Genomic DNA, 20355 nt, shown 5'->3' on the forward strand with positions numbered 1-20355 from the left:
GGAATTCCCACTGTGGCTCAGGAGTAATGAAAATAACTAATATCCATAAGGATGCAGGCTCAATCCCTGGCCTGCTCTGTGGGTTAAGATCCATCCAGCATTGCCATGAGCTGTGGCATAGGTCACGGATGCAGATTGGATCCTGCATTGCTGTGGCTGTGGTGTAGGCGGGCAGCTGCAGCCCCAATTAGACCCCTAGCCTGGGAACTTCCATATGCTGTGGGTGCATCCCTAAAAAGACAAATAAATAAAATTATTGATTCAATCTCCTTCCTTGAAATAGGTCTGTTTGACTTTTCTATTTCTTCCTGATTAAATCTTGGTAGGCTGTATGTTTCTAGAAATTTATCCATTTCTTCTAAGTGTCTGATTTGTTGGTGTATAATTGTTCAAAGTATTCTCTTATGCCCCTTGTATTTCTGTGGAATCAGTTATAATCTCTCCTCTTTCATTTCTAATTTTATTTGAGTCATCTATTTTCCTGGTGAGTCTAGCTAAAGGTTTGTCAATTTTATCTATTTCATTTAGTTTTCATCTGAACTTTATTATTTCCTTCCTTCTATTTACTTGAGCTTTGGGCTTCATTTGCTCTTCCTTTTCTAGTTCACTGAGGTATAATGTTAGGTGGTTTGAGATTTTTCTGATTTCTTGAGGTAGGCATTCGTTACTATAAACTTTCCACATAGAACTGCTTTGCAGTGTCCCATAAGTATTTCAGTCTCATTTGCCACAAGATTTCTCTTTTGATTTCTTCTTTGACCTACAGGGTGTTTGGTAACATATTGTCTAATCTGTACACATTTGTGAATCTACCAATTTTTCTTTTAATTTCTCATTTCATACTCTTGTGGTTAATATGATGTCATTCTTCTAAAATTTTATTAGGATTTCTTTTGTGGCCTAATATATAATCTATCCTGGAGAATATTCCATTTGTACTTGTGAAGAATGTGTTTTTGTTGCTTTTCGGATGAAATGTTTTGTGTATATCTGTTAAGTCCATCTGTTCTAACATGTTTCAGGCCAGTGTTTTCATATTGACTTTCTGTATGGGTGATCTGTCCATTTATGAAAGTAGGATATTAAAGTCCCCTGTTCTTACTATATAGCTGCCTATTTTTCCTTTTGGATTTGTTAATATTTGCTTTATATATTTAGGTGTTTCAACATTGAGTGTAAACATATACACAAAATGTTATATCCTCTTGTTGGACTGACTACTTATTGGAGTTATAATCATTTTTACTACTTTTGTCTTAATCTCTTAATTGCTTTATAAGTGATTAATCTTATATTGATCTTTGCCGGTGAGATTTATACTTTAATATGTTTTAGTATTACTGATCAGGGCCCTTTCTCTTTAGTTTAAAAAAGTTCCTTTAACATTTCTTGTATGACTAGTCTAATGATGATGAACTTGTTTTGTTTTTGCTTAATTGGAAAAACTCTTTCTCTCTCCCTCAGTTCAGAAGGACACCTTTTCTGAGTAGAGTATTACTGGTTGGAGGTTTTCTTTCCACATTTTGAATACATTGTGTAAACTGCTTATGGCCTGCAAGGTTTCTGTTTAAAAATCTGTGTATAGTCTTATGGGTGTTCCCTTTTATGTAACAAGTTGTTTTTCTCTTGATACTTTTAAGATTCTCTCCCCGTCTTTAAATTTTGACCTTTTAATGATAACACATTTTTGTGTGGATCTCTTTAAGTTCTCTTTTTTTTTTTGGAAATTTTGGGCTTTCTGAATCTGGATATCTGTTTCCTTCTCCAGGTAAGGGGAATTTTCAGCCGTTATCTCTCCAAATAATTTATCCATGCTTTTCCCTCTCTCTTCTCCTTCTGGAACCCCAACAATGCTAATGTTTTCTAGTTGATTTTATCCCATATGTCCCTTAATCTACTTTTACTTTTTCATTCTGCTGCTCTGATTAAATAGTTAAATTGCCTATCTCTGAGTTCACTGATCCTTTCTTCTGCTTTATCTAGTCTACTGTTGAAGTAACCTAGTGTATTTTTTTCAGTTCAGTTTTATATTCTTCAGGTCTGTGACTTCTGTTTGGTACTATTTTGTGTTTCCACTTCTTTGCTGAAGTTCTCACTATGTTCATCCATTCTACTCCCAAGTTTGGTGAGCATGGTTATAAACATTATTTTGAAGTGTTTATCAGTTAAATCATTTAATTTCTTCTTCATTAAGGACTTTTTTGAGGGTATTTTTTCCTTATTTTTTCACTTGGAACATATTTCTATTTCTTCAAGTTCTCTGACTCTCTGTGTTGACGTCTATGCATTAGATAAAACAGCCATCTATCTCTACCAGTCTTGAAGGAGTAACCTTGTATATAAGAGGAAATTTACCATTCAATCCTGCCCTAGCTCTTGGTTGTTTCTCAAACCTTTGCGATTGCTGAAGCAGCCTCTTTTATTTTTAGTGGCTCCCAGTATTTGAGGGTGTGTCAAAACACAACATGGTCCTGAAGAGGAGGATCTCAGTTAGCACTTAGATCCAGGATGACTGGAAGCCAGACCCTCAGGTATGCAAATATGTTACATTCCTGTGGGACCACAAGCATAAGTCCCACTGGCCACCAGTGCCAGCAATCTAGAGGTTGTCCCCTGGGTAGTAGTCACAAAATTAGGGTGTCAAATGAGTGTACAAATTCCTTTCTAGGAAATACTGGTGATCTGTAGCAAGGCAGAAAGAGAACACAAAGACGGCCACTGACCTCCATTCTCTGTAGGCCCCTAGCTATGTGCCAAACCAGAAGCCTTCCCCTTAGTCCCAAGCTCAGTTCAAGCAAACAGTCAGAGTTCATAAAAACACGGGGATGTGTTTTCTGTTTCTGCAGTGCTCTGGGAATAGCAGCCAGTGAAGAACTCTTTCCATTTGTTACATCCCTTGGATCCTAGAAATGCAAGTCCTGCTGGCCAGCAGAGCCAGCTAATCACAGAGCATTCTCCGGGTGGCAACCATAAAAACTGGTCATCAGATGTAAATGCTCTCCTGTAGGAGATGCTGGTGCTCTGGAGCACAGTGGAGGAAGAGCACAAAGATACTGCCTGCCCTCTGAGGTCTCTGGAGAGGTGTACAGTAAGGCCCTTAGATGCGTATTTAATTGGAAGCCTGCCTCTTGGGCCATAGCCCAAGACTTTCTTGGACTACTGCCTCTAGATGTGTCCTAGGGTTGGTGGCCATTTAAGAGCTCTTTTTCTATTGGTGATGGTTTTTATGGGTCCCTTGAGTGGCCACCAGAGCCAGGTGATCTAGAGGTGTCTCCAGGGCAGCACCTCTGAGTATTAGGGGAGGTACAAGTTCCTTTCTGGGAAACAGTGGTCTGGAGGGAAACAGAAGGAAAGCACAAAGATGAAGCCTGCTCACCTCTGTCCTCAGAGAGAACTTTGATAGACCTCTAGATGTGTGTTGAATTAGATGCATACCCCATAGGCTGACACTTTAAGCTAGGCAAATAAATCTCTTTGACATAATGTTTTGGCACCTCTCAACTGGCTGGCTGTGTACTGGTCCCAAGTGACAGGTGGGCCCAGTCATACAAGCCATTTAAGAGCTGTTTCTCAGTCACTGTAGCCTTGTGGGTCTCATGGAAATGAGTTCCACTGGTATTTAAATCTAGATTGTCTCTGTAGCACAGGTCTTAAAAGTTGGGTTCTCCAGCATGGGGTTTAACCCCTTACCCCTCAGGGAGAAGATCCCAGTTTTGAGTACCCTCCTGATGTGAGTCATTGCACCAGGGTTGGGGTTTGTGGTGAGATTGTGTTTCAGCCTCTCTTGCCTGCTTTGATGAGGGTTTTGTTTGTCATTGGCCTCAGGTTCAGCTGGCTTTCAGGTTTTGTTTTGTTTTTAAGAGGAAATTATTCCAGATGTGGCTATAGACTTGGGTTGTCTTTGGGAGGAAGTGAGTTCAGGATCTTCCTGTGTTGCCATCTTGAACCAGAACTCCCCTTGTGGAATTTTTTAAGGTAATATCAGAGGCTATTACAGAGCCCCAGGGATGGCCAGGTGAGCTGTGTGACATGAGAGTTTCATCACAGCATAGGAGTAAACACACTCAGAGGAAGCAAACAGTATTCACAGGGCTGGGGTGAGGCACTGGCATGTTCTTTAGTAAGAGTCCAAAGGGCTGAGTGGCCCCAGCAGTGACTGTGCTGCAACCCTCCATGGAGGCAGGGTAGCATGCCCAGCAGGACGCACAGGCCTCACATAGGCAGGAGAAGCCTCACTTGAGAAGTCTCAGAATGTGCTTCTCTGACGTCTCAGAATGTGCTTCTCTGACCTGACAGAGGAGCCAAGCCCCAACCAAAGAGGCACAGCAGTCTAATAGACACAGCAGACAAGATGAAGAGCAACAAGCTGCGTAAAATGTTAGGGTGAAATGAGACACCACAGAGCATTTCAAAGCTGTGCACAGGAGGTAAATCCTGTTGTTTATGGAATTAATTTGTGAATCAATGATGGCACTGTTACTCTTTCCACCTCGCTCTCTCTCCACCCATGTTATCTATTAATACCATCCAAATTTTTTTTAAAGGCATGATCACAAGTCAGATGAACTGGCCAGGAAGACATTGAAATTATAAGGTATAAATATCTCCACCTTAATTTAGTATACAAACAACTCCAGAGCCAAAGCAAATCTATAAACATGTCTGCAAGTCCTCTAAAACTGACAAAAACAGATAAACCTGGTTTTCTCATTTAAAAAAAAAATGGAGCCTTGGTAAAATGCTTTAAATCGTGCAAAAGAAGATAAAAATAAAACTCTTTTACTCAGCTGCTTCCTAATCCTCTTCACTTCATCAGGGCCACCCCCCAGCTGAGGTCCTCCTGAGTCACAGCTCATTGCCTCTATGACAATTCAGGCTGCAAATGCTCGAACTACCAAAAGAAATGCTGTATGTTTGGTTTTGACAAGGCTTCTAGCAACAGGGAAGAACATTCTTGGGGGCATAGAAATAAAGATGTTTCAATTTATGATCACCCCCCTATCTTCATGAGTAGCACAGGCAGCCAAGTATTCTCCTGTTTATTCGGATCTAGAATATTTAAACTTGTTTCCTAGTCTTGACTCTGTCACTAATAAGCTAAGTGACCTTGAACAAGTCCTGCCTTTGTGTACGTATGCATAATGAGGGGGAAATTGATCTCCAAGTTCTTTTCAAGCACTAAGACTCTATGATGAAATAATTATCTATGAACAATAGATTGTAAAGTCTAGTTCAGGGTTTTTCCTTGGCCTCGGACAGAGCCATTGCTGGATTTAACACAAAGGTCAAAGCACAGTGGAACTGTGTATTAATGCTGAATACAAGTTGACTCCAAACTGACTAAGTCCCATGAGTGGATGGTCAGATACCATATGTTAAGTGAAGAGAATGCAAAGTTAGATCCAGGTAGTGGGGAGGCTAGGCAAAGGCACAGAGGTAAGAATTCAATAGTTTTAGAGAATTGAGTGGCTCAAAATTCTTGGGGCAGGAAAACCAAGTAGAAAGCCTTAAATTCACCATGTCAGAAATGAGGAAGCAGGTAATAATAGGATGGCAGTGGGGTCAGGCAGGATGACTCTAAGAAACAATAAAGAAGGTAGGATTAGAAGAAGTTGGCCAGACCCTGTATGAGGCAGTGATGGGAAGAGTAGAGTCAAATATGACTCCCTGGTTATAGAGCTGTTTACCAGGTGAGAAATAGAGGAAGAAAAATAGTTGGGTTTAAGATAGTCTGAGTATACTCAAATGCGGATGCCCAAGGGATGGCTGGAGACATTGGTCTGGAGCTTGAGAAATTGTCAATTTAGATCTGGACTAGGGAGTAAGAGTAGTTGAAACTTGAATAAAATCAAGTTGCCATGGGAGAATGTCCTGAGCAAAAAGGGAATAGATGGAAGAGAATGATAGCATTTAAGTAAAGGACTGAGGAAGAGGAGCAGACAAAGGAGACTGAGCACTTAACAAGGGAATAGAAACTCCAGGAAAAGGAGGTTCCTTGGAAGCAAGAGAGAAAAATATTTCAAGGAGGTGTTGGGTCAACTCCTCTGCTTAGTCAGAGAAATTTCAGGGACACGATAAGGATGGAAATGAACAGCAGTGAGATGAGGAGTGACTGAAAAGAGAAGAAGTGGAGAACACAAAGGCAGATGCCTTTCAAGATGTCTGTGAAGGGACAGAGAAACCCTGAAGAGAAAGAAACAGCACTGCAAAGGGATGGAGTTGAGGAAAAGATACCCACAAATGCTTATGTGCGTTGTGAGATAGGAAAGACATGAAGAACTGGAGGAGGAGTCAAAACAGAATGTGGAAAGGGTTCCTCAAGGGACTGAGTGGGTGATAGGCTCTGCCATAACAGGATGTGCCACAATAGAAGACAGACATCTCTTCCTTTGCAGAGGGAGGTGCAAACAGGTTCACATTATTTAGGTAAGTTTGTGGAACAGACTCAAGGTGAAGAGCACCTGAAGAAATGCTGAATGACCTCCTCTGTCCATACAGAGTGAGGACAAGTTTCAGAGAGCTTTGTTGAAAGATAGTATCCACAAAATCAAACAGCCAATGTGGAAAGTGGGAGGGGGGCAGGTCTGCTCCCTGGACAGGTGGCTCCTGTAATCTAGTACCCGAAAGAGCGCATGCCACAGAGCAAACTCGATGGTGACTTGAAGGAACTGGGGACGCAGAGGATCCCTGCTGAGGGAGAGAGAGACTCTAGATGAGACCCAGGACCACACGTGCATAGGAACAAAGTTTTTATGGACATCAAGGTTTCTTCAGTAGAGGTCAGCTCCTGGGTATAGAGAGAGGGTGAAAAGACAATCTAGAGTCGGGGTTCTGAAAGGGAAGTGTGTCAGAATAACAGGGTCTCAAGCAAGTTAGGAGATACGTCAAGAGATCCAAGCCAAAATAGATATACATCTCTACCTATGTATTTATACATTAAAATGCCAGGCTCTATATAAAATTCATTAGATATATCTATATCTATCTATTGGCATTGTATAAGTATCATTTTAAAATATCTATTTATATATAAAACGGTCAATTGGGGTTCAAGAGCCGTATGTTCATACTTATTTCTGACTAAAGATATATATATTTTAAAGTAACAACCATAAGCAAAAATACTAGGTTAAAAAACAAACAGACTTCTGCAGAGAATTTACGGCACAAGCCTGGACACAGGACAGACCCTTACTAAGAGACCTGTTGACTTGATGAAATTCATTTGTAGGGCCTGAGACAAAGATGACTTTTGGTTTTACTTTGTCTCCTGTCAATCTACAGAACACATTTTCTAGGAGATAGCAACCGTAGCTGTTGATAGGTTCTTTCTAAAATAACCACTTTCTGTCATTCCGAAATGCAATTTCTATATCCCTCACTGAGTATAATTATTAGGAAAAAAAATAAACCTAAACTTCTAGTGTCAACTTTAAATCATGTTATGTTAAGGGGATGCTATTCCCCAAGAGGTCCAGTTCCTCCAGTTTGATTTCCCAAGAGAAGTCAGAGTAGAAATTTAGACAGGTTTAATATGTTGTTGGAAAACTAGTATATTAATCCATTTTGCTCTTTTCTTTCAATTATCTTCACATTTCTCACAAAGTCCTATATTTCTCAATCTTTAGGAGACAACTACTATTTATTTGTATAAATACTTTCCCCTTCAAAACAGGAAATATAATTTCCCTGAGCAAACTGTATTGTTCAATTTTTTTTTCTTCTAATTGCTTCCTATATCCACTTAAGAGATGTCTCCCACCTTTCCATTTCCCCCTTTGGTCAAATGTACATGAAGTAGGGAAGCCCCTTTAAATTGCCAAGAGCCTGTGCTGGGAAAGGAGCCTGAGGCCACACAGTGCTACCTATCAGTTAAAACCCTTTTTGAAAATTAGTCTGAAAGACATTTTTCACCAGGTGATTGACTCCGATTCTTTCTTCTGTTTTCTCCTCTACTTACTTATGGAGAATTACATTAAGATTACCCAAATGGTGGCAGGCAAAACCATGAAGTTAATTTTCTCCACGCCTCTGTGTCTTGGTTTGCTCACAATACCTTGGTAAAAGCCTATCATTTAAATGGAAACATGAATACAATCTTTACCTAGGAATTGACTATTTAATACAATTCTAAGGTAGAAATTTAGTTATGTCCTTAATTTAAAATGAGTAAAATGAAAATGCTATTTACAAAAATGTGTTCTCTGCATTATGAAAACTGCACATAAAAATTAGCAAGTTTACAAAACAAGTAATTTACAAAAGAAATTTATACTGCAAAGAATGCTTAGGATGCAAAGAGAGCTGGAGCAGGGATTCTTATTTATTTGCAAGTGCCATGGACACAAAATATTTTTAAATGTGAAGAAATTAAAAGATTTCAATGGAAATCAATTATGTTGAAATAGTTATCATAAAATTAAAAGTTGAGGTATAATAATTATGTGCTTCTTTAGCACATTATAAGCAAGATCTAGGGATGATCTGATACTATTCTAATTTTAAAGTAATGATTACTGTAAATAGTATTTCATGATTTCTGAAACAACTAATCTAATGTGGAAATATCAGTGACAAAGTCACAGATGTTATTAATACTACTTAGTTTATTGCTTTCATTTATAATTGAGGAAAAGGCTAGATTTTGCTTAAAGTCTAGAAGTTACTAAATCTGGTTGTTTATTCTTGCCAAACTTATGGACTCTTCTCAAAGCTAAGAATCCCCGAACTAGAGGATCATAGTGGATCTTTGAAACAGCTTCCTAATATATTCAACTGACACCTAATATATAAAAAAAATTTTTTCATAAGTTTTTCATAAATATGGCAAATTTATACCATGAGCCCCCCTCTATACTATTTCATGACATACTAGTGGTGAGTTATACTAATTATGATAGTTCTGAGGACCTTTTATAGTTAATACTATAAGTATTAAAATTAATGAGAATACTTCTAAGAGAAACTATTATTTCTACATTACCTCAATTAGCTTTAGGAGTCAGGCAGGGTCATTTAAGAATGCAATTTAAAAAAATCAAATAGCGAAGTAACTATGTATTCTGAAGGAAAAGAAACCAATTCAAAAATCATGAGACTCTAAATTCAAGCTAGAAAAAAAAATAATTGTTCAAAAACTTGGGTCTTAAAGAATTGTGAAGCTATTCCTTTTAAGATATATACCCATGCTCACAAACATATAAACTAATAATAAAACTGTCTGAAAAGAGTATTAAAACATTAATGAAAATGTCATGAATCACTACCATTGAGTTCCTCTAAACTGCATAAATTGTTCAATGAAATCATGCAAAATTTCTAACTGAAATGAGTCAGGAGGGAGGACGGAAAGAAGTAAGGAAAAGAAATGGAGGAGGGGTGAGAGGAAGGAGACATGAGGCGGCAGGTTTTTGAAAGAGAAATAAATAGACAGAGATAAAGGTGTGCTTTGAAGGAACAACCAAAATGAGATGACAAAAACTCTGGGCTCATAGGCCAGATTTTCATAGAAGCTTCTATGACGAGTGTTCAAAACAGACACATTCCTATTCCTTCAGAATCTTGCTTTTTTTTTTTTTCTTGTTAGGGCCGACATCCACACCATATGGACACTCACAGGCTAGAGGCTGAATCAGAGCTGCAGCTGCCGGCCGACACCACAGCCACAGCAACATCATATCTGAACTTCATCTGCCATATATATATATATCATAGCTCATGGCAATGCTAGATCCATAACCCACTGAGCAAGGCCAGGGATCAAACTTGCATCCCAGTGAGCCACGATGGGAACTCCAGAAACTTCCTTTTTAGAAACTCCATGTTCATAGTTAATTTCTCTCCAACATTACAATTCTCTATTCATAAACATTTATTGGTTAACATGTCTACTTAAGCAATAAAACACTAGATATTTCAGGTGTATGGAGAGCTGTGGGGGCACACATGGGAAGGAACTGAAAGAATCGTAATAAAACACTGGAGAAAAAGAACATTTACGACAGCACCAAAGACAACAATAAAAAATATGGTATAATCAAAACCATTTCCATTAAAGACAAAGAAAAGTGCATATACTCCAGTTAGGCTTAAAATTTTGAATTTTTGCTTTCCTCCAGATTGTCAATGGGCAGACCACCTGGCATCTGGACATGAATTAAGATATGGATTATATTCATCAGCATTCAGTTCATTAGCTAAGGTAAATATTTTTCTTCTTCTATCCTCAAAATTGGAACTATTTTTTTTAAGGTGAAAAGCCTTTAGCTAAAGCAGTAAAATTTAGGCTAAAGTGAAACACAAAATATAAAGAAATGTTTTGATTAATAATGGACATCTAAGATAAAGTTTTACTGTAGGTGGTCACCTCAGATATTTGAAGTCAAATTATATTCAATGAACAACTCTCTGATACTATTTTTCTTGTAAATGCACTCCATAAACGACAAGAGACTTGTGAGTCATCAGCCAGTTTTTGTCAGAGGACTCAAAACATCCTGCACATTCTGTATCTCTTCCCCAAAAGTTCTTCCTTTGAGAATTGTAGTATTATGCAGTGTCTAGTGCTATTATTGTAACTATGAAATAATTTTTTGAAATCCTTCTAAAATGAATGGAAACTTTTAGCATATTTTACATCACTACAAATGATAAAACAGTTTCTGAGATGGAAGGTTTGCAAAACTGTAAATCTAAAATGTCAAATCCTACTGGTCATTTGAAAGATGGCCAGTTAAATAAATAGAAAGTGCCTCATATGTATAATCCTACTAAAGAAGGCACTATAAAAAATAACCTCAAAGTATGGCCACTTTCTTCTAAAGATCTAAAATCTGAGAGGGTTGATAAAATACCAGTAACTACAACATAGAACAACAGGTCATTACCAACAACACTCAAGCAATATATATCGTATTTCCAAAAAAAATTTCCCCTTTAGATCACAGCCCTTTTACTCTTCTCTTCTAGGAAAACTCTTTGAACAGAGTAGCCTAGACTTGTGATCTTCTGTTTCTTTTGCAATAATTTTCTTCTCATTCTCTCCAGAACCCACTTCAGTCAGACTTTTTTCTCTATCACAACACCAAAAGTATGATGGCCTACCAATGACTTCACAGGACAATGTCCATGGTCACTTCTTACTCATCTCACTGGTCTTCTCAGTTGCCACTGGACACATGAGCACTACCTCCATCTTGAAACACACTCTTCATTTGATTTCCAAGCTGCTCCTCTTTATTAATTCCTTCTCCATCACCGATTGTTCATCCTATTTTCCTCCCCACAGTTCCTCTTCATTTTCTGACCTCTACATATTGGACTGGTCCAGAGCTCCTTGCTTGGAATATGAGTTATTTACTCCCTGAGCAAGTAGATCTTAACCCTGCATGTGTATAACATCACAGGGGGAGCTTTTAAAGGATGCTCACTCCAAATGAATTAGATCTCCTTGGGGGCTCTGCCCAGAGTGATATTTCACATTTACTCCCTTTGCCCAGGAGCTCTTACTCCAAACACCCAGGTGCTGGGATAGAGAATTACAATCCTAGGTGATCCCATCCACTGAATACTCCGTACCCTGATGATGGCATGAAATATCTCAGGATGCAGATCTTTACTCTGACCTCCAAACTCCTCTATCTGACTGATTATTTCATATCACCATTTGGAAAGGCAACGGGCATCTCAAATCCAACATGTTCCAAACCATCTCTGTCAATGGGAACTCCATATTTTCAACTGCTCAGGTCACTAACCTGGAATCATCTTTAACCCATGTCTTTCACACTGAAATGTCATCCTTCAATAAATCTTACTCCACTTTCAAAATGCATCTATATACAACATCTCTCCACTTCCACCACTGCCACCCCAATCCACCCCCATCATCTCTCATCTTAATTACTACATAAGTCACATAGTAGGCCTCCTTTCTTTGGACATTGTGTACCTGTAGTCTACCCTCAGCACAAAAGGCAGGTAATACTTAAAAACATAAGTCAGAGCCTGTTAGTAATCGCTTAAACCCTGCTACTGGCTTCCGACCTCACTCAGGTCAAAATCAAAATCTTTACAATGGCTCATTGGGCTCCTCGATAAGCTAACACCCTTCACTGTTTAGTTCTTTGAGATAAGTGTTTTAGGATAAGACATCTAAATACCAATGTCTTTGGTTACCTTTGGGAATAATACAAGAGCTACAGGATATTGTTACCACCTTAAAACCCAAGGAAAAGAAATATAACTGTTGGATTCCCAAAGAAGCAAATGAACCAAAAATGACCAGAGTAGCTGTGTTAAAGACTATCACAATTGACCTATAATAACTTGGAATTTTGATTGTCTTTAAAGCCTTTGATTGTTGAGAGTAATTCAGTTAAGAGTAGACCACACTAAAACACAAATTTAAATACATTTTAAAATTAAGCAACTCAATTCCACAGGAGTTTCATCACTCATCTTTCCTAAACTTTTATATCTTTAACAGCTTACTTACTTGTTTGTGTCCTATTTCTTATACAATGTGTAAAAGCTATGATTAAATTCAATTAAGAGCCTTATCAAGCTCAAGTATAGGAAACCATCCATTAACCAAGTGGTCCAGAGCACAAGTCAGGAATTTCGAACTCAGGATCATAAAAGACTTCTCTGTCAATGTCTTCCATTCAAAGGCAACTAACACTTCTGGAATGGGTAGGATGGTATTAAAAGTATTTAATATTTTAATAAATATTAAAAGTATTAAGTACTAAAGATAGACTTTAATCTTTTTAAAGGTTTCGTTTCCTCATACCAAGTCATTCCATAGAAGTTACTCAGAAATCTTCTAAGATTAATCAACCACACAACCCATACATAAGTAGTTATCCAGGTTAACAATTCCTTAAATGCTTGTCTGGTTGCTCAGTTCTCATGCCATGATCATGGATGCATGTTTACATAGCTCAGTATGTTGAACTCTAGATCTAAACTCTACATGATGGCTTGTTAAGAAGGGTATGATGTAACCTTAAATCTTCATACTTTCTCTCTCTCCTGGATTCCTTCCAGCTAAATGTAAACACACACCAAGATTTCCCAGCTTAAAACAAAATAACCCCAAACAAAACAACCTCCCTTGCACCCAGCTTCCCCATCCTGGACTTTGGTCTTTTCAGAATTCTTGCCATCAGTGTGTTGCATCTCATCCCACAACCTACATCATTCTAGCTTCTCCACAAAAAAACAGCTCTTCATTAGGTCACCAACAGATATCCACAGTTTTTAATTCAACAGAATTATTTCAGTTCTCATCTGATGCAAGCTGTCAACAAGAGCTGGCGCAATATCGAGTGCAGTCCTCTTCCTCGACTTAAAGCATTTCTGCCCAGGCCTCCATGACACCACCCTCTCCAGTTTGTTTCTTCTCTCACCTTTCTTACTGATTTCTCTCAGCCAGATCACCTTCCTCCTCTCTCTGCTTGCTGGCCTCTCCTCTAGGCTATCTTATCAGGGTCATGGCCCCATTCTGACATCACCTCTGCAGAAAAGTCTGAACTTTCCATGGGATTGTCTCCCGAGGGCTCAAGCTGAACCCACACTCCCATCCCACCAAACTGGCTGTCCTCCAGTGATCCCTGAGTCACACAGTTCTCAGCCATCTGACCTTTGCTTTCAATCTCTGCTTAAGAAAACTCATTCAGATGCATAGTTTCAAATATCCCCTCTATGAGAACAAATGCAAATTAACATGTTTGCTTCTAACTCCTTCTCTCAAGCTCCACTTGTCTATTTCCAAAGGTCCTCAGATTGTATATCATCATTTGAAATTGAACCTGTTTAAAACAACTCATGATCAGCCTCAAACTACATTCAGCTATTCTTGATTTCCTAATTTTATTCATTTTCCCAACTAATTGAACAAGACAATGAATGGCAGTCTGCTTAGGCTGACTATTTGGTTGCTGTTCCACTTCTTTTAGCTTTAGTCCTGGGCCAGGACCCCCCTACTCAATCCTGAAAGCCTAAAGAAAACCACCAGGTTCTCTACCACGGACACATGGTACCATGACTCTTGAAGGTGAAAATAAACTGTAATCCTGGACAAGACTGGTTGCTGTATTTACCTGTTACTGTTTCACCTAATGAAAACACCAGCTAAACTTTCCATTACCATACAGAGAAGAAATGAAAACTCTGATATATTAATGCATCATTAGATGTATTCGATTCTTCTTTCCATTTAGCCTATTATTCTGAAGCTGGATTTCTAAATAGTCTCTTCACTTGCCTTCCCCACACCCCAAAGCCTCCTGGCCAATCTATCTGTGTCTCCATTGTTTTATTTCCTCCCCACCCATCTCTGAGTGAATGCTAAGCTAATTTAAATTCTCAGAGCACTGGACTAAGCTTGTCTACAAAACCAAACATCAAGGGGGAGTCCATACACAGTAGAAAGCTATGTATATTATATAAAAGAAGTGCTATGAGATTTGAGGTATATTTTGAGGTGTCTCTATGTTTCAAATGTCAAATTATATATATTTCAGAACCTTGTAAAATCGTTGCTCTTCATCAAATGGATGGGTATGGGAATAATTTACTCTAGATCATAAATTATAAAGTTAACCTATTTTCCTAAACTCCAAAGGAAGTATATTTTGAATATTTACATTTGGCCCTAAAGTAACACTTATTACTATAAATACTCTGGATAGATAATTGTTTTAATTTATTTTTACAAACAGCTAGTTCAGTATTTCAAGTAAATAAAAAGCAATGATTTATACTTTGACATAGTCAACTTTGATAATGCCTGCTCTCCAAACACACATACACACACCCTTCTCTTTGTATTACGATTATTCCATTTAGCTTGTTGGCTGAGCAATGAAATTTATTAAAATCCTATTTTCCAATGGACTGGCAAATATTGCATTGGAAAACAGAATTCTAAACCTTTCTCCCACACAATTATTCTGACATGGAATGGAAGGCACTCTGCCTGAGAAAACAGAACAAAACAAAACAAAACATCATCCAAGCAAATTAAGTATTTTGAGGAATGCAGCACTATATCTTGCCAAAGTCACAGAAAATTTGTTTCTGGAAGTTCGGATTATAATACTACAGTCATATCATAAAGTGCTATTATTATCCTTCCACTAAAATACTAGTACTTCTCTAAGAGAGGTTTTTATGGGGGGAAAAATGAATAAGATTTTACAATACTACTAAAACTAAGAATGAATTATTCAATTCCAACTTTAACTTTCTAATTTTTTTTTCTGGTTTTAGACTCTGGGAATGTGTAGTTGACTGAAAAACCACACGGAGTAAGGAGAAATCTTGATGGACTTGGAAGGCAGAAGTTCTGAGTTTGAAGTCTGCCTCAGCTGAGTTTCTTTTTGCCTTTCTTTTAACTTAAATAACTGCACTCCCTTTAATCTCCCCACACTATCTCTCTTATACTACCTTCAGTGATTCCTGAGGTTTCCACCATAATATTGCGGAATGTTAAAGAATAAGTACCTATGGTTTCCAATTTATGTTCCTGCTTGTTTCAATGTTTAGTAAACACTTATGATGAGCCAGGCACTAGGCTATGTGCTCAAAGTTAAAAGATAAATAAAACAAAAATCTCTGCCTTCAATGGATATTACAGATTATTGCAGGAAGACAGTTAAGCAAACAAAACTCTAGAGTCATTTTGTATTGAGAGGACACTGGGAGGAACCAAAAGAAGAGCTATTAGCCCATCAGGGTATGAGGAAATGATGCTTGAGTTGGGCTCTGGAAAAAAAAATATATATGTCAAAGCCAAGAAGGCAAAAGCGAGTGAGAAGAACATTCTGGAATGAGAGGAGAGAAGCAGGAAAGGCATTTGGCTGTGTCATTAACCATGTGTATAGGGACCTTTATGCATAGCAGTGAAGGCACAGTTTTAAGTATAAGGAGTTAAGTCCCAGTTTGCACTGTTGAGGAGAGAAGGGGAAGTGGTGAGGTCAAGGAAAGATATTTTTACCATTTTACCAGCAAGTCTCAAGGAAGGAGGGGGCGTGACCTAGCTGAGTCACCTAGTGGGCTTTTCAAGCTGTCCTGCTCCATCGCCTTTAAGGGCTGTGTGCCCCACCAGACTGCCTCCTAGTACAGTCAAGGCTGTACTCCTCCTACGATGACATGATGCCTGTCCTTATGGGGGGTTGTGAAAAACTGCTACGCTATGAATGCAAGGTGGAAATACATTGAAAAAGGGAGGAAGAAGAGTCTGGAAAGGAGACAGAGAAGGGTCTTAAAGGTAAGCAGCCAAGAGACTAGTTTAAAGAACGGGAAGCAGAGGGAACCAATAAAATGGGAGGCTAGAGGGAGGATGGGCTTAAGTCCATCCATTTAAGTTCAAAGCCTTCCTAAAAAACCTGTTAGCATCCCTGGCTTGACGAGTTTCAAACCAATTCATCATTTTACCTATAGTAAATAGTTCATTACTAAAGTACCAGTTACAGTCTATCAAGAATGCAGGTTCTTAACATATAGCAGGATATACATTTATATAAATTTATATATTTTAATGCAACCACTAATCTAATGTCATCAACAAAATCTTAGCATTTACATCACAACACAGGTTATATTCAGTGCATTAAAAACCTATACAACTTAACATCAGAAAAGGAACTGAATACAATGTTTCCCTTAATTTTTGGTGGCTTACATAATTGCAGCTATAGAATTTCTGCCTTAGAGAAAATATAATGTTTCAAAGAAATATAAACTGGATACAGACTGATGTCCTTCAGAGAAGTCTTAAGTATCTGGCTATACACTTTCAGAACGGGGCATTCCAGGCTGCCTATGGACTGGTCTTTTCCGGGCTTATCTCTCCTGATCTGACGTCTCCAAAATAACAAAGCTATTTATATGGTTCTCTGAACAAAACACACTATTTCATAAGCCCTCTTTAGCCTTGAATGCCTCCTTCAACTCCCTTACCTGGTCTTATCCTTATGGTCTCTATCCAGGCATTGCCTTCTCCAAAAAGCTGACATTCCTGACCCTTCCTTCCTTGAGTGCTCCTTCATGATGATGATAACAGCAGCTAACACTTAGCCAATACTTCATCCTAGCCAGGCTCTGTTCTGACTCAGCTGAATGCAACATCAACTCAACTCTTCACAACAATCCTCTGATATAGGTGACTAATTATATTGCTACTTTATAGATAAGACATTGAGGTCAAAAAGAGGTTAAGTAACTGACCCAAGAACAGATCATGGGTCACTGGTAAAGCCAATATTTGAACCCAAGAAGACTGGTCCTAGAGTCTGTGCTGTAATCACTAGGCTACACTGCCCCTAGGATTAAAGATGAGACATCCTTCCATGTAAACAAATGCTCTTGACTCTCTTGTCCAGAATTTATGTTCAAAGGGCTGCTGAGTTTGGAAATGCATTTCTCTATAGTACTAAGTCTGTCTATGAATATGAAGTATAAGTTAACAAATATTTCTAAAAAGTATAAAATGTCTCCCAAAAATATTTGTTGAAAATTAATTTTTACAAAAACATGTAGCTATGTCTGGCACACCTGAAATGTATTAAGATTTTTCTCATCTCAGGAATAGTAAATCCTCTTTGAGTCTAATGAAAACCCTTGGCAGTTTGAATATTATATGATACTAAATTATACTATAATTATTTCAAAGGTCAAAAATCTTAAACATTTAGTCTTAAAACCCTCTACCTGGGTGAGGCAATCAGAAAATTGACATATGTATGAAAATATTTAATTATACAAAACAAGTAGAAATCTGCTAATTTAATGATCCTTAAATAAAATATACAATATTTCCCCACATGGGTATTTTTCTTCCTCTATTACATAAAAGGAAGTTTTTTTTTAAAGAACCGTTTTTAAATGAATGTGAGCATACATTTTATTTTGCAGTGCTAGTTTCAAGGAAGTGGTTTGGAATAAAACATTGCATCACTTATTAACTGGTGGGAATCTCTATGAAGCTATTGTAATAAGCACCACTGTAAATTAAAAACAAAATTGACTCAGTCCAGCCTCTTCAGGAATTTACAGTCTAGTAGGGAAGGAAAATGGGCACAGAACATTGGTGCGAGAATTGTTTTTAAAATTTCAGGAGGAAGTGCTTAAAGAAGGCAGATTACAGTAATAAAGAGATCCTGCCTGACCCATAGCAATAATGCTGTCAACATCCCATGTGATGCTAGAAGGACCAGTAAAATACCTTTTTCTCAGAGAACTCGAAGGCAAAAATATCATAGTGGCTAGGAGCATAGACTGTGGAGCCAGAATGATCTGGGTTTGAATCTCATTTCTGTTGTGTGCCAATTGGCTTTGGCAGATTCACTTAACCTCTCTCTGTGCCTCAACTCTCTCATTTATAATTAGTTAACATATAGTTCATAGAATTCATGGTGCTTTGGGGAGGATTAAGTCAGTTCACATGAGTGAAGCAGGTAGACCAGTACCTGGTACAGAGAATGACCCTACATAACTAATTCTAGGAATCAACATAGCTTAAAAAGAGAATCTGATGGAACACATGTCTATTGTACTGAGGCTTTAAATAACCCACAGTTAAAGACATATGAAAAGATGTCACCAACCCACTGACTCAATTACGTGACTGGGTCAATCCTTACCTTTGTATAGGCAATGGACCCACATCCTAGCAATGTTTTCCAAACTCGGTAAGCAAAGCAGCCCTTAGAGTCCTTAATGAAACACCATGAAATGGTTATGCATTTAATTACATCATCTGAACCAGAAAAATGTTTCTCTAGCTCTCATTATTTTTTATGTGCCATATAAAAATCATAACCACAAACACCATTGATAAAAAAAAAAAAAAAAAAAAAAAGACACACCAGAGACACAACACATTGCCAGACTCGGCACAATTAGCTGATCTTGAGGTTTTAAGTAAATATTGTTTTGCTACTTGTTTGCTCATTTTGCTGTAAGAACAGGCAGAGACAATAAAGTCTTAAGAAAAATGTGAAACAAAAAGAAAAAAACATGAAATTGAGAAAAGCCTAGTAATTAAATCCCCCATTATTTTAAAAAATAGTAATTTGTATTCATTTTTCATAGTATCATAGCCTATTCAAGACCTACTGTTCTGATGTATAGGGCTCCTCAAATCTTATCAAAATAATTTCTGCCATACTCCTGTTCTACTTATCAGGTACTATATTTCTCTTCACTCAGGAATCATATATTCTATAGCCCAAAAGACCTATTCTGAGAGTGAGACAGCTTTGCTTATAAAGAGAGCTCACGGAATCTTGGAACCAAACCTAACCTTAAAGATTTCTAATCCAAAGCATTTTCAAGAAAAAAAAGCAGCCCTATAGAAATCCATGTCCCCCAGCTAGCTGGTGGCAGAGCTGAGATCCTTCTTTTAATTTGCTGTCTACCAATTCTCTGCTTTTTTTGTTTGTTTGTTTGTTTTGGGGTTTTTTGTTTAACTATAGTGCATTATCAAAGAATAAACTTAACTTCAAAACTGAAAGAATAAATAAAATTGGAAGGCACAACCTTAAATAGGAAAAAAAAAAAAAAAGAGCAGCAGGAAGATGTCTACCTCTGAGAAAATATGAAATAGGACAAGAGACTTTTTATCTAGATTCAAGGATCATATTAAAAGGAACCTACCATTAGACTAACCTAACAGCAAAGTAATGGATGGGACATTGTACAGTATGTTTTGACAACGTCATTGGTACGTCCTATTCCTCATGCCCCCAGTCCAATCTGGAACAGATTTGTGGTAAAAGAAGGATTATAAGGGATGTCCCTTAGCCACCACACCTTTGTAGTTGGCCATAAGTGTGAGTATGTGTGGGTGAGAGGGGAAGAGGAAGATGGAAAGGAAAAAGCAAGGAAGAGGGAGAGTTTTGTCTTCATATATTACTTATGAAGCTGCATTATTCCAATAATAAATTCAGACCTGCCATTAAAAATAAGTGAATAAAAAATTTTATAAAAATTCCATAGGCTATTTCAAGTTTGATTGATATGTAAATGTTATCATTCTTTAAAATAAGTAAATATCAAATGGAAAAGGAAGTTAGGAACATAATAAGAAAAGTCAAATGTATAAAACAAGTAGATTTCAATTGCATTCAATTATTTCACCCAATCACCTAGAAGCAAAGATCCTCTAAAGAAAATTACATTGCCTTTCCAACTCCTTGGAGAGCCAGTTTAGTTAACAGCCTACCTATGCTTCAGAGATGACCATGCATCTTACATGTCAAACTCATTTTAAAGTGTCAATCATGTCCCTTTCAATCTAATTAGTTTGGAAAGTAGTGTCACTGACCTGGAACTATGCAGACCATT

General features: G+C 37.8%; 1 protein-coding gene and 1 long non-coding RNA gene across 6 annotated transcripts in view; one reads left to right on the plus strand and one right to left on the minus strand.

Moving 5' to 3' along the window:
- LOC106506806 overlaps positions 1 to 18868 on the plus strand; it is a 285072-nt gene extending 266204 nt beyond the window's left edge. Inside the window, exons 4-5 of the long non-coding RNA XR_001302370.2 lie at positions 10119 to 10201; positions 15277 to 18868. This is a non-coding gene — a long non-coding RNA (uncharacterized LOC106506806). The remainder of the gene's footprint in view (positions 1 to 10118; positions 10202 to 15276) is intronic.
- The window catches only part of MDFIC (MyoD family inhibitor domain containing), a 99617-nt gene that overhangs the window by 17173 nt on the left and 62089 nt on the right, over positions 1 to 20355 (minus strand). The window lies entirely within an intron of this gene.

Source organism: Sus scrofa, chromosome 18 (assembly GCF_000003025.6).
Source record: "Sus scrofa isolate TJ Tabasco breed Duroc chromosome 18, Sscrofa11.1, whole genome shotgun sequence".
NCBI classification, from domain to species: Eukaryota; Metazoa; Chordata; class Mammalia; order Artiodactyla; family Suidae; genus Sus; species Sus scrofa.